The sequence below is a fragment of the Ptychodera flava genome, chromosome 19 (assembly GCF_041260155.1).
Source record: "Ptychodera flava strain L36383 chromosome 19, AS_Pfla_20210202, whole genome shotgun sequence".
Classification (NCBI taxonomy): Eukaryota; Metazoa; Hemichordata; class Enteropneusta; family Ptychoderidae; genus Ptychodera; species Ptychodera flava.
Window position 1 is genome coordinate 37,656,266 of NC_091946.1, and position 16,325 is coordinate 37,672,590.

Sequence of the window (16,325 nt, forward strand, 5' to 3'; positions counted from 1 at the left end):
ACTTGACAGAAAGTACAAATGGAGTTGGGGAATCGTGTAATGAACAGCACATGTCAGAGTGATACACCCTGCCTGAGCTTAGACTAATGGATCTAGTTACAGAAACTTAATGACATCATTTATTGTGAAAAACAAACCCTAGGTAATAGAGCAGAGGTAGATTATTCGGTATTAGGTATTACCGAATAATGCATGGAGGTAAAAATATCTCTTTTTCTAACAGCCATACATACAGTACCTTGATGTCTATGAGCAAACCTGACATAAATGATATTTCTCTTTCTTGGAAAATGGAAACATAAACCAGCTCCTACACAATACACTACTAAGGTTGCAGTGCATTTTTAAATTTAATCTTCTTTGCATTCAGATATATCACTTGCACTGTTACTTAGTATTGCTTGACTGTGAAAAACAGGTGATATAAGATGCAGACTCGTCACCAACTTGACCAAGGACCAGTATTTCATGTAACGCTACCAAAATGGTGTGATATTAGACTTGTGTACCTTATCCAAGATGCTTTACGTCAAATTTTACACCTATTATTGAGAGAAAATCTCTCCTGGTATATTGGGAATTAGCTCAAATTGTATGGTGTTTATATGTTCACACAATATGAAATTTGATAGTCCTTCTGTAAAGTATAGCTTTTAGCACATGGTACATTTATAAGTACCGGTATTTGAAGATTATATGGCCAAACAGGTAAGATGATTACATATACCCGGTACGACACTCAGGAAACAGAACTGTCTGACAATAAAGGCATACAGAGCTTGTATCAGTAAGTTTCTACATACAGACAAAAAGCAGCCCATAGTTCATTATCATTTGAGTTTTGAAAGTAGCCAGTTGTTTTATCTAGAACCAATCCATAGTTTTGGTATGATACTAGCATCATGCATTAATTTGCTATCAATGCCATAAAACTACTCATTTGACTGTGAAAGGATTCCAAGCTTAGAAAACTTTCATAACTCGCGTCCCCAGTAGCAGGAGTATCCTGGAAACGGAGCTGTGTGCTATAGTTGGGCAATTATGGTATTAATAATAATAATAATAATAATAATATTTTTATTGCTTGCTTGTAAATATAGGATTTACATCACATTTGTGGCAATAAAAGTGTGATACAAAAATAAGTTCAAATTTTCTTCAATAAAGATAAAGTATTACAGTATAATAATAGTAGCTAATAATAAATATAACTAGGTATTTCTTTGTTTATATAAAGTAAAAATATAATCTGCAAGTTGTTCATTAAAAGATAACTCTTGTTTAGTTAGTAGAGAAATAAGCTGATTTTCAGTGTTGTCGTTTGGGAAATTGATTTTACTGAAAAGGTTTATGAGTATTATTAGTTTTGATATTATGAGAATGAAGTAACTCCCAAGGCATTCATAACTAATCGCAATAGGGACAAAGTTACGGATTGACTTCAACAGGATGCCGGTGAAATATTTTTTCCAGGCTGGAGACCTTTTTCACGGTCAAATGAACAGTTTTATGGCTTTGACTAGAAAGCAGTGCACAATACATAAATTTTGAGTACAACTACGAAGTGGTTCAAGACAGCCAGTTGTTCAGTAAATAGTATGACAAATCAACTAACGGACGAAATACAGTGATGATACAGGTCTGGCTTTTCCCTCGTAGCAATAGCCATGATACAATTACTGCTTCTATCCTGCCTAGAACAATTGATTGCAAAGTCTATTGGCAAGCTAAGTATGGACTAAGACCATACGCCCACATTTCAGTTAATGGAATTCTTGTCCACATGTAGTTACCGACAATGTCATAGTAGGCTTTCCACAGCTTGATGCCTTTTTTCATAATCCTCCTTACAAAAACAGATAACATGGACCAACCGACTGAAGATAGCCTGTTGTGTCAGCCACTAGGAGAGAATATTAGATTTTCGATAGGAAATTGCATTCCCTGCGTACGGCCTGATGGGTTTATAAAACGAATCTCCCTAAATATAAAGACCCAGAATAATTAGATGTTATCAAAGGAATAATGAAGCCATTGAATGTTTTATCTTTTACAAATAGCACATCAAACAAGTGATGAGTTTTGCTAGGCTTTCTCTCTGGGCATTGGTCAGGTATCTGATTGAGTTGATAAACAAAATGGAGATTGATGCTATCTTCCCAATTATTTCCCAAGTTTCCAGGTCCCTCCTTGCCACTGTAATCAAAGATGCAAGCCCCTGTTTGATAGTGGATGGTCCAGTGTCACATCAAGGCCAAGGAAGGTCAAAGGTCACAAAATCTTCTGAATGTGGTCAAAGGACTGTCATCATGCATGTAGTTATATTATGAACATGCAAAAATAAATATCAGTCTTCATTTTTTCATGTAGTTTCACAATTAAACATTCATGAATGATGAAAAAATCACAGCCAAAGTTTGTAACACATTCACTGCTATGATGAAAAACGCTGCAATAAAAAAATATTGCTGAATGGATATATTTTGTCTGAATTTCAGTTAATTAGCAGACAATGTAGTATATACGATACCATATTTATTACTATCGCAATCAGCACTATTTTTAGCTTCTGCATACCATCCGTTTAAATTATTCTGCTAATACAGAATTTGATGTTTGCCTAATGTAAATTTGAGACAAAAACAATCATTTTCTCAGACACATAAACATGCATTGGAAACAATCCTAGTCTTACTGCTGTAGAATATCTTGGATACTGTGACAGAGCTTTCAAAAATTATGAGTCATAGACATGGCCGTTACTCAAGCCAATGTACAATTTTAATATGAAATTTTTGTCATTTCGAACACCTATACCCTAAAATTAAGCATAACAATAAAAAATATTCATATTTGTTGAAAATATTTGTTTTGGTCAATGTTCATTTCATGTTGTCACTATTCAAAAATTGGACATTGCACCTCAACAGCTATCTTGCAGATAAAGTTACCCGTGAACCTTGGGTTTAAAAATGACAAGAATTTTACAGGAGTTGTTGTCACTCAAAAGTTTAAGTGCTGCTCACTGATGAATGGTTGTAACCTTTTAGTCGTCAGAGTTTAAAAACTTCCAAGACAAAATGCATTTGTTATTGGACCATTAGAGGTGAATTGGTATAATACAGGTTTTGTTTTGTTTGTGTTTTATCACATCACTCTGCTTCAGTAATGGTATTGTTATGATAGAAGAAATTTGAAATTTTTGTTATGCTTGCCTTAAAATTTGCTGAGAGACTAAATTTAGAATATGTCTGGTTGCAATCCGTTTATCCAATCAGGCCTGTAGAATACAATCTTGGAAACTCATAAAACAAGATGATGAGAATTCTGCGTATGCATTCCCTCATTCCTCATAAAGACAACAGGATACATTTACAATGACCAGATTATCACATGTTTTGGCAAACATCCAGAATGTGCAAGTTCTATACATACATTATCCACAGCCAGTATAACATTATGTCATAGATTTACAGACCGAACTGTGTACACTGACCAGTACATGCTACCTCTTTGACTTTGATAAAAGTCCTCATCCAAAGACATTCCAATGGATAAGTTTCCATTTTCAGTTAGCAATGTTGGAATGGCTGTCATAGCCTCATATCATGAGGAAAACAGTCTGTTTTGCAGGACAAAGGAACAAAGTTTTGTTTTCATGTCTGATTCAGTGTTCTTGTGCAGTCAACATTCAGTAAATCCTGATAAAATAGGAATGGGCTCTCTTTGTGAAAATTTACATTTACATTTTTTGAGGAATATTTCAACTGTTACATTTTAAAATTTTCAACATCTTTCAGACTTGGTGTTTCTTAACAATTTACTTTACTGTAATGTACAATAGAGTAATTCTGATATTTGGTTATGAGTTGTTTTTACAAGTGCCTTTTTTTTTGTTAACAGCAGGTCTTCACTGGAAACCAGGACTGTGCTCGTTAGTTCCATGCCGTCTCCACGGTTACTGGTAGAAGACATCAAGAAAGCTTGAAACAGTAGCTGTGACATTAAACTGCAGATGCTGTAACAGAATTAGAAGTCATCTAGTTTCTGCTCGGCTTTTCTCTCATCCGAAGAAGAAACACAACAAACTTGCTGAAAGTTCTTAGAACATGATGTGTCTTATCACTTGTTGTGGGAAAATATCCAATGATTTGCACAAACCAATATCAAGAAGGCATATGTGAATGGAATGTTACTGATAGAACATTGAGCTAGCCAAGTCAACAAAGTATCAAAAATCCATCACGTTTGCTTCAAATAACCTTAAAACTCACTCACAGGGATCTAAGCTGGAAGACAGATGCATGGTACCATTTTTAATGCAACAGTGAGGCATCCCACCTGTATCGCAGTCATGAACACTGCAGTTGCCATGGCAATGAATTAAGATACTGATCAGAGTACCTGGAAACAGCTTTGTGGATACATTAAAAACTCAATCTTGTGAGACCGAACTCAAAGATTGGCTGTCTGCTTAGTCGTGAGGGTTTTGCAGAGTTTCAAGATTTATCAGAAAAGAGCTGACTGAGGCAGAAAGAAGGCAAAATGGTGAACAAAAGTGATGGATACTCTTTTATTGAAGAGATTTTCAGGAACCTGAGCAACATTTCTGAAGGTGCTGAATCCACAAACAATTCTCAGTGCTGTCCTGAAGATGACAGGTCACAGGGTGGTGTCATAGCTGAACTGATTGTCATGATTTTGATATTCTTCACATCAGTATTCGGAAACGCTATGGTGATTGTCGTCATAGCAACCCAGCCACGGCTCAGGACAGTAGGAAACGTGTTCATTGCTAGCCTTTCCTCAGCTGACATACTCTTTGGTTTGATCATAATAGTCAGTATTGACTCTCTCCTCCATGACTCTTGGCGCTTTGGTCAAATAATGTGTAACATTGCTGGCACTCTTCTGGGTACATCTGCAGTCTCCTCTCTTCTTCATCTGATGATAATAAGCCTGAATCGTTATCACTGCATTACTGGAAGCAATATATATCCGCGACTGTACCGCCGCAAAAATGTCTACTGGATGATTGTTATACTGTGGATTATTTCATTCGTTATCAACCTGCCGCCAAACTTCGGCTGGAGCAAAATTGTTTACGATTATCGGATCTATTCTTGTCAGGTGAGCAGGGTGCAGGATTTGGGGTACTCTATATTCTTATTCTTGGCTGTCTTTGTGCTGCCCTCAACAGTATGTTCATACTGCTACTACAAGATTTTCCACACGGTCAGAATGAGCCACAAGGCGATTCAGACACAGCGCCGTGAGAGCTTGGCCAGTACTAACACCGAAGCGTCAGGAATGTATCGATCACGACACCACCACATGACGCGCTTCGTGGTATTTCTAGCATTTGTGCTCATGTGGTTGCCGTACATGACCTCTAACTTCCTGGATTATGTGGTCCGGGTGCCTGACATGGTCCACACCTGGGCTGCCATCATCGCTTGTCTGAATAGCTCAGTTAACCCAATTCTATATGGCGCCCTCAACAGGAACTTCAGGGAAGGCTACAAGGCCATGTTTGTTAACAGTAGACTGTGCAAGTCTCGTGAAAGCAGAGCTGAGTCATCATCAATAGACAAAGTATAGACAGATACATAGAATATAATTATATACCTGTACATATATTAAAATATATACAAAATAGCTGACTAGCAATATTTAACATACAAAAATAGTAAAGTAGGTTTGTCAAATGTGAACCAATGTTTCTAGAAATCTGCATGGAATCATTCCAAGATTCTGGAATTTGTGTTGCTGGATTATAACACAACTGAAATTTAAAAATGCTGTGACTTTGTGCAGTTTGTTCATAAAATTTATTGATTTATAATGACAGAAATATCATAGCATTAGATACGTTGATTTTATTCGGTTAACAGGAGTTATCAGATAAGAAATCTGTCTCATACAGTTTTATTTTGTTTTTTCAACAAAATATAGTGGTTGAAAAATCTGTTCATAATAGCTACCTCAAGTCAAAAAGCACAACGATATCCCAATGAGGGTTGCTTATCCTGGTATTGTGTTTATAGTCAACAAAAACTAATCAACATTTCATAAAAGTTGAGGTCTATGAAGTTCAAATATTTCTATTATTCAACGGTACCATTTATAAGACACAATACTTTACTTGAACTAATTTGAAGCTCTTCGTTTTTTGATAGAAATTATCAAAATGAGCGGTTTACTTTGTAGATAGTATTCTAGTTAAAAAGAAAACAACTTGTGGCTACAGAAATGTTTACACAGAAAATTTTGTATGTACGTTCCTCATTTTCTGTACACTTGTAAATATACACATCATAGTGATCTGTTATTTTTTGGCTTACAGCCAACCTTTTTCACAAAACGAAAATGTAAAGGTACGACATCCTTTGAAAGTCTGTTCTGAATATCTCATCTAAGGCTGTCCTACCACCTGAAATCTTGTTTTGATGTGATGACATAGGCCTGTGAGGGCGCTCTTTATACATACACAAGATGGCCATGGGGAGGGAGGGGGTGTCATAGAGCCAACTTTGACACAGATGAAAGACATGCATAAATTTGTGAAATTTCTTTCCAATCCTTCTAAAATGCCATAAACTATTTCTCACCACCAAAAAATCCTCTTTCAATTCATTACCAATGACATAGGCATTTTCAATACTTTAAAACAGATCTTTTAAATGAATTTCACGTGATCCCAGTTAAAAATCTGGTAACGAAAAGTCAATTGCCAACCCTATGTTTTACCCTTTGAACCCGACTCAGAAAAAAATGTCTGTATGATGTCAAAGGTCACCAGGGGGTCTGGATGCAAAGGGTTAAAATGCTGAAGTAAGATTTGAACAAACCTTCGGAGATGAGAGCAAATGTATGTATTGTGAATCAGGACTAAGTTACTATCCAATATTCACTTTAATAGATGGATGAATTTCAAATTTCAAAACTCTGAACAGAGGAGGAAGTATGACTTCACCTTTAATCAAAATTTTTTTTCTTAAATCTGGTTTTCATCTTCTTTTCACACTGTTTTTAGCTACTATAGACTATAGTCTATAGAAGCTATTGGGATGGGTATCCGTCCGGCGTCCGTCGTCAGTCTGTATGTATGTATGTATGTATGTATGTATGTATGTATGTCCGTTTGTGAGGCGTCCGTCCACTCAAATATCTTGAGAACCGCAGTACTTACTGATTTGATATTTGTTGTGTAGATGAAAAATATGATTTTGAGAAACTAATTTTTTTAATTTTTTGATATTGTTGAAAATAGGCAAATTAATGCCAAAAAAGGCGTTTTTGGTAAAAAATCTTCTCCTTTATAACCGCTGGGCAGACAGCTTTGTTATTTGGTATACAGGTCCCTAGGGACAACCCAACTTAGATTTGTTCAAATTGTGATGAAATATGCTAATCTCTATTTTTAAGGAATTTTTTTGTCATTTTTGATCAAAATTTGACTTACATTGTATGTAATTCTTGTACTGTATAAACCCTATCAATTCACCCAGAAAAAAATAATTAATATGATTTTAAATAATTCAATTAATTAGGAAATCATCAAAGCCAAAATAATTTTAGTGTAGAATTATCAGAAAGTTCAACTTTTTTTGACAGTTCATAGTGAAATGCTTACCATCTTGGAGGATTAAAGCATGTAAAGGCAACTTTCCTGAATCCCAACTTTGACATATTCTGAACCGTCATTTATTGTGCCCTGTATGTTATCTAAAAGAAATTGCTCAAAATAGTTTGTCATGATAAGGTGGTCAAATAAATAGAGATAGAGAAAGTTCTAATTTCCATTTATGGTTGACTTGGTAAGGATAAAATAAAATTACTTTTTGAGGAAAAAAATAGAGTGGTCAATTAAAAGAGTGGTCAAAGTGATAGGGTTTTATGGTAAAGCTGGGCTGCAAGATTCCTCATGTGCTATTTATAGCAATTATGCAATCTGTGTAAACAGTGCAATGAAAGTGTTACATGATGCTTTTGATGACCTTGAACTTCTTAAGTTTCAAACATTTGTCTCTTCAGTGTGCTTTCTCTGAGTACGTACCGGTACAGTCTCAACTTATTCAACAGAACTTACTTACAATGTTAATTTGAAAGTTAAAATGTGCTTGGTTAATAGGATGAAAATACTGATAAAAAGATAACCAGCTTAAGATTCTTTATAACCTGACAGATATGCTGTTTTTTTATGATGAAAATCTTGATTTAAGCAAGTCTTGTTTACTTAGAATGTAATTAACTCTCGTTTATTAGCTACTATAGACTAATATAGTCTATAGAAGCAATTGGGATTGGTATCTGTCCGGCGTGCACTATCAGTATGTATGTATGTATGTATGTATGTATGTATGTATGTATGTATGTATGTATGTCCGTTTGTGAGGCGTCCGTCCACTCAAATATCTTGATAACTGCAGTACTTACTGATTTGATATTTGTTGTGTGGATAAAATATATGATTTTCAGAAACTCTTTTTATTAATTTTTGATATTGTTGAAAATATGCAAATTAACACCAAAAAAGGTGTTTTTGGTAAAAAATCTTTTTCTTCTTCATAACCACTGGTTAGACAGCTTTGTTATATGGTATACAGGTCCCCAGGGATAACCCAAGTTTGATTTGTTCAAATTGTGATGAAATATGCAAATCTGTATTTTTATGGAATTTTTTTTCTATTTTTGATCAGGCCATCCTGAAATGAGCTATCAAAGATATCCACCTTCTTCATCAATACATGTGTCACAAAAGGTTATTCTCTACATAACACAGCATAGCTCTGTCAACTGTTGAGTCGCTTGTTTTTTCAAAACTGCTGGTCAGACAGCTTTAATATTTGGTTTACAGGTCCCTAGGATGACCTTAGTGAGATAATTTCATACAGTTAGGAAATACTTAATTTTGTATCCATGTCTATAGTAGCTTCAGGGACTTTGGCCCTATGTTTGTTATAACCCATACTTGTATTTCTAGTTATCTACATCTAACACATCACGACAATAAATATGTAATGCTTTGAAACCTGAGATGTTAACTCAATGTACTTAATTTGTGAAAATAAATGTCATATTTGTTTCAATATTTTAAAGCTATAAATTTATTGTATTTATCATGAAGCTCAAGTGTCTTTGCAAACACAATTGTATGCCTTTCAGTTATCATACGGTACATTTTTGCACCAAAGTTAAAAGTGTATGTGTCATTTACATTTACTGTCAAGAAAAGGATTACGTTCCATTTTAAAATTGTAATGTCTAAAAGCATGTCTCACCCAAGCAATACCATTTTCATTTCCAAGTAGAATTACAGCTTTTCTACCTTACGTATATTAACTGCAACCATGTGGAGGATATTACTGAAAATTGTTTTTTTTATTACTGCATCAGGGCAAGCAACAGCGCCCTCTACATACCAATCTAGATACTGTATTCAGCTAATTTAGTATAAGCCAACAGTGAAAGCTCATAGACACTGCAGTTTAGTTTTCAATTTCTCCAAATCTGTTTAGTAACATTTTTGTAAAAACTCTGTAGGTAATTGTATCTGCAAATAGCCAATATAGATTTAGTGAGTCACCAACTATCATTAGTTGCTATTAATGTATTATATTGTAGACTAAGATATCTGCTTTTGAGAACATGATCATCGATTTTCCTTCTCAAATTTTTATGTAGAACCAATCTGTGTGAATACTTTTCTTTGTTTCCATATTTCAAATTTACGTTATGATTGCATTGACAGCAGGGAACATAGCTGGTCTGTCCTTGTTGAAAAAAATTGTTACAGCATGGAAGATGCAAAGAATCACTTTTGTTTTTGCAAAATGAAATGTCACAGTAGAGATAGTGGCAGAAGAAGTACTTCAGAATGTTTTCTTGGCTAGAAATAACGTAGTATCAATTGATTTGTATATTTTTTCTGCACTTTTTTGTTGAAATATAGTTATCCAACCAGAGATTCGTGTGAGTAATTATGTATTGAAATATACAAGCTGTCCAGAAATTATATCAAGGTAAATTGAAAGATGTTGGAATCAAATGTTGAAGTTATGAAAGTGCTCACTGGCTTGCATAATGAGCCCTTTTACTGGCACTGTCAATAACAGAGCCAATCAAAGGGAGGCTTTGATCAGCCAATAGACTTGCTTTGCTCAGCTCTGTTGTCAAGAGAGCAAAAATAAGGCTAATTTAGGTTAAGGTAGTATGCACCTCAAAAGTGAAAGACTTAAACTTTTGCTCAAACTTTCCTCAAGTAATATTTCAAACATTCTCTTTCGATATCAAGAATAAAATTCAGGGGTCACCGTGCAAATTTTGGTACTAGAGAAACAAATTACTCCAGATTTACAGATATTTGAAATTCAAAATGGCTGCCATCCCTGTATTATCTCTATGGAGAAAAAATAAACTTTTCAATTTTCAAAAAACAAAGCCAGTGAAAAGTTTTCTTACACCAAGAGCTTCACAATGAATCCCATAAGTGGTAGATCAGAAAAGAATTGTAAAAGTCCCTACCTTAACCAGTGAGAGCTGTGTGAGAATCTAAATGTATGTGACACTATTGCAGATATCAAACTGGACAAATTTTGTCAGTTTATGTCTGTTGTTATTGGTCTGACCCCTTATACATCATTTTTGTAGCCTTGATCATAAATATTGGTGATAATAATGAAGCAACATGGCCCTTTCTGTAAGTGTAATTTCCAAAAGTCTCATCCAAAATTTCAGACAAGACTCTGTTTATATTTGCACATTAATTGTTCTTAGGAATGAGCCCTGTTCCATGCAAAAAAATCACTGTCTCAAACAGTGTAGTACAAATGGACTTGGGTGACTGATTTATGTCCATCACATTCTCTGCATGTGATTCCAGATTTCAATCTAGAAAGGTGAGGTGAACATTTAAAGCTATATGCTACAGGCATTGAAAACTCTTAGATTTTATGTTCTTTTAACATCAAACACATCCTATCATATTTCACACCACTCCATTGATCCTTAGGAAGTCCACTTTTGTCAAAGGAAACATTTGGGTGCAAAAAATGGGCAGAGACAACTTTTGTAGACTGATAGCACAAGAGACATTGGAGGAAAACAGAAGAATCCACACACAGCCCATAGAGGGCAGTATACTGGTAGCTCTGATTGGTGTTCAAAGGTAAATGCCCTTTTCTTCAGGTCAGGTTCAAAGCGGCTCAATCAGGAATGATAAACTGCAGGCCTTAGATTTGTAACACAAACTTTTACTCCTTGTATCTGGGAGTCAGGTTGTTTTATGTGAAGCTTTTTTCATTTGCTCACTATAAAGACTTACATTTTGAAGATTTGTGACAGGTATCTACCATTCACTACCATATATTATTCCTTTGTCATCAAAGCATCTGGTTTTTTGATACAAAAATTCCAAAATGAAAAAAACTTTCATATATTTATTTATTCATTCAGTCTTTATTTATAAATGTATTTATTTATTTATTTATTTATTTATTTATTTATTTATTTATTATTTGGGAGGGGTAATGAGTTTCAAAAATTTCCAGTTAGGTTTGACAGAGAAGAATTCCTTTTAAGCTTTTACAGATAATCAATTTGGAGAGATCGTAAAAGATCAGATAACCCCATGACCCCAAAACTTGACATGACACCAAAACAGAGCTCAACATGAGAACAGCATAGCAACTGATGTACTGAATTATTGCAGTGATTAACAGACTTAGGGGAGAACCATTTGATTTTTTTTTGGGGGGGGGGGGTATGGAGGAAATGGGTATGGGAGCAAATTTTTTTTTCCTGTCACAGTGACAGCAATTTTTTTTTTCTACTGTCAGAGCTGCGTCAATTTTTTTTTTCAAATGGAGTAGCAATGCAAATTTTTTTTTTCTTTGTCATCAAGTTTGTGATGCGTTGTCATTATTTACGGCCTGAAACTCAGAAATTTTGAGTGACGCCCCCCCTCAACCATGATGAATTTGAGTAACTCCCCTCTCTAACTCTAAAATTTTGACTGATCCCGCCCACTTAGAAAAGTTAAATACAAATACATGTATTTGTAAAATTTACAAAATACAGCAACAGTAAAGACCTTTGAAATCCTGATGTACTCTGCTAGACTATCATCAGTTATCTCATGATGGTTCAAAAAAGGTGAACCATCAAAATGAAATTGCAAGTCACAATAAAATAAAGATATAAAAGCTCACGTAGTATTTAACCATATAATATATTGTTTAATTTGGATGGGTATTATGACAGGGTTTTCACTAGGATATCTGACCGGGCAGAATTTGAAAGTACAGGGGGAACATGCGAGAGGCTTAGGGGAAAGAGTCACAGGGGCTTTCCCCTATCTTGCATGGAAAGTTTTAAGATATTGATGTGTGCAATGGTGCAGTCTGGTGCAATCTGAGAGGTGTTTTTTAATTTTTTTACTATGTGAAACTGTTATAACACCCAAGGTGAAGACTGTTAAACAACCCAAAGGGGAGAGCAAAAACGAGAGGGGTTTCCCCCTCTCGTATTGGAAATTTTGGGAAATTGATGTGTTTAATGGTGCAATCTGAGAGGAGTTTCAGGTTATTTTGCACTTGGTAAAACTGTTTGAAAATGACATTGAACACTGCAATATTTTTTTACATTTTATGCATGATCAGTGTTTGTGTCACAATATTCAACAACCAAACAATGACAATACATTTGTGAAAAACAGTTCTGTTTGCCAGAGACTAAAGATAAATAAATATACAGGAATGGAAAATCTGTGACCTTCTTGTGTCATTTCTCCAGCTGCCAGCTTCTAATAAAAAGCATGAATATGGTATGTTTAACTGTCAAAATGGTCATTGAACTGAGGTAAATGAAAACATGTTTCTGTGATAATAAAGGATGAATTCACAACAGTTCAGTTTTGTCCTAGATCCTGTGAAAATTTTGAGAAATTGATGTGCGCCACAGTGCAGTGTAGTGCAATCCGAGAGGTATTTTAAATTTGTCTTTTACCAGTAAAACTGTTCGAAGACCCAAGGGTGGGAGAGCAAGAGAGGGGGTGCCCCCCTCTCGCATTGAAAATTTTGAGAAATGGATGTGTGCAATGGTGCAATCTGAGATGTGTTTCAATTTGTTTCGCAAAAAAAAAATTGAGTAAACCCGCCCCCTTCTTCCTCTCCACATTTTGAGTAACGCCCCCAGAAGTTTTCAATTTTTTTAGTGCATGACCCCCTCTCCCTTGTATTTCATTATATTTGTTGTTCCTCAATTTTTCATGGTCAACTTGTACATCTTCCTAATATATTTATATTGAGAGAATAATATATTGATTTTAACACTAGTTTATTGACTCCTGTCTTGTGTTTTAAAATTTTCACAATTTACAGAAGTCAAAAAGTCACCTTTAGATAGTGCCTATGCCATTGAGATATTGCAACATAAATCCTGAAATATGATTTCTTGGGTCAGAAAAGGGAAGGAAAACATTGAGTGTACGGAGGTGTAAAGTAGACCTATGTAGTGCATGCTTATATCATAAGTGCTGGGAAAAAAACATAAGAATTGCTTGTGGTAAAAACATGGCGGCGCGCCGGCAAAGAATATATGAGAATAGGGTTTCCAAATTTTGCTAATTTCTGGTGCATTGTGACAATTTTTTTTTTCACTTCTGTCTGTTATGACAATTTTTTTTTTCTCAGGCCATGACAGGATCAATTTTTTTTTCTTCTATCTCACCTGGCGACAAATTTTTTTTTCTCAAAATCCTCCATAACCCCCCCCCCCAGAAATCAAATGGTGTTCCCCTTACTTTGGTGGAAGTATCACTTTTTGCTAGGGGTTCATTCAAATGCTAACAAAGAGCTACAGTCAATAAATTACACCCTAAAAGCACAAACTGTTACTATATCTAACCACAATTACACATCAGATAAAACAACTCATCTGGTCTACAAAGAAATTACCACTGAGACAAATTGTTATAACTATGACACATAAATATTGCAAGTACCAAAGAATGTTACCAAAAAATAAATGTTTGAAAACTAAATCATTCCTTGTGGATAATATTGCACACATCAAACATTTCCAAAACAAATCACACTGCTCAGTTGTGTGTCCACAGTTGTAGGTTACACATCTTCACAGGAATGTTAGTCTCTCAGCAACCAGACAGAAACCGTCTCCAAGTAGGTCTTTATGTAGAGGCATTTCTGATATCCAGCACACAAGGTGCAGTGTAGTTTGACCCACATTCCGATACCACACACACCATGCAGATATCAGCCTGTCTCAACAATGAGTAGATCTGTTCCTCTATCTGTGTTTGGTAATGCAATACATTGGTATATCTTGTTATCACCTCCTTCTCAGCAGGCTTGTTTTCATGAGTATTTGGGCAATATGGAGTATTTTTGTAGACACTGAAAGCTGCTCAAGTACTCTTTCCAAGTTATTTTAGCACTTTGATTTCCCTAAACACTCAAGCTAAGACCACTTCACCAGGGTGTGACTGACATTAAATGCAGTTGACATAGTTAAGATTTTGCTGGCTTGAGCTGAAAGTAGCATTTCGAAATCACTTCTCCCCAAACATTAACCACCTACTGGTATACACCAGAAATTTATGCCACTAAACCAAAATATATCTCAGAAATATCCAGCTTCTCCTGATATTTATTTTCAAAACAAATAAGTCAAACAGAGATTGTTTTTTACTTGAACTAAAAATCTCATCTTGTCAAAGTGACTTGTTAAAACACAGAATGTCTATCTATAGCTTTCATGGAAAGAAAATGTGTCTGGCATGCAATGAAGGAGTTCAAATTTTACTATCTTCCACAAACAGCCACAATTTGTAAACTATGATGGAATGTAAAACTTACGATGGCCGTTAAAATATTTTAGAGGAAAGAGCATTCCATAGTGTGTTGTTACAAGTAAATCACTACACTGAATTGAATATACCTCACAGGAAAGCTATTTTTATGTTGTTCATTGTTATCATACTCATAACATTTTATATGCCATAAAATATTTTAAATTTTTAAATTGATATCATGTCTCTTGGCCTTTGTACAAAATTAATCAAACTGTAAAAGACAAAGTCCAATACTTGAAACAGATTTACCAAACCTTTAACTTTCCTTTTTTCTTTTTTCTACTGTGCACAGCATACAATAAGTAAGGTTGGTGGTAAATGAATTCTTGTCAGGACCAGTATTAATATAAGACTTGTAATCAACAACAACAGACATTAGCCACTTATACATTCTGTGTTGACAGGTGACACACTCAGCACTTCTACATTTATTTGGAAGTAGAACAAGAAAGAGTTTTTTACAAAATTAATAAAAATAATGACATTTTCATAAAATACATCAATCAAGCTTTGCCAGAGAAAAATGAGAAGTTTGATTTCATGAAGATTACTATGATGCACATTCAAAACCAAATAATGAAAGAAGAATAGTGAGAGAGTTTTCTTGATATCCTCCCTGAAGTAGGAAAACTTGCTTGAAAGTAATGTTAGTTGGTTCAAACTCATGTAGATAAAATCACCAAGTCACTGCAATACGGATTAAAGACTAATCCTCTAACTCTTCAAGTTGACAATACACAGTGTAATCAACCTCTCAGAATTTTAGTTTCAATGTTCAAAAACTCCTTCGTACAAAGAAAAAAATATTCCTGTCTGTTTTCATTTCACACATGCAACATTTCCTGGGAGATGCATTACAAAAACAGGTGCCACTGACAATCACCATGTTTAACCTTTGATCCAACTTGTGAGTGACTTGTTGCTATGGTTACAGCATGGGAATGACAAAACCAAGTTCCTATTCTTTGAGATTTTGCAAGCTTCCTCTTCAATTCAGCATTCATTCTGTTTTTGTCATTTTTCATCAATTTTCCCCATGTACCGGTACTTGTTGCTTGGATACTGCACTCACCTCTCTCATTAACTATAAGCAGCTCTCAATAATTTATGAGTGGAATTGTTTAATTACAAAATAAATGATTAGTTAAATATATAAATGGAAGTAACTATGCATAATTGTTTTACTGTTTAGAAGCCAAATGTAGTGCTCATATTACTATAGTTTTTCTCTTTGTGATCAAAACAGTAAAATTATGAACAGTATACCTCCAGGGTGAAGCTAATATCGAAACACTGTCTTTACGGACCAAACTCATCCACTACTAAACACAGCACACCATTGTTATGATGTCATCTTCATACTATTTACATGGAACGAATCACTGACATACAATATACAACTTAATATGAAGTGGCAAAGTGATAAATATTTTCACTTGACAAAAATACC

The 16,325-nt window shown here is 34.8% G+C and overlaps 1 protein-coding gene and 1 long non-coding RNA gene across 2 annotated transcripts in view; one reads left to right on the forward strand and one right to left on the reverse strand.

Moving 5' to 3' along the window:
• The window catches only part of LOC139119449 (uncharacterized), a 55,643-nt gene extending 45,572 nt beyond the window's left edge, over nucleotides 1–10,071 (forward strand). The window contains exon 3 of the long non-coding RNA XR_011548935.1: nucleotides 3,904–10,071. This is a non-coding gene — a long non-coding RNA (uncharacterized lncRNA). The remainder of the gene's footprint in view (nucleotides 1–3,903) is intronic.
• Nucleotides 1–16,325, reverse strand: part of LOC139119453 (cAMP-dependent protein kinase catalytic subunit PRKX-like) — a 203,719-nt gene that overhangs the window by 120,192 nt on the left and 67,202 nt on the right. The window lies entirely within an intron of this gene.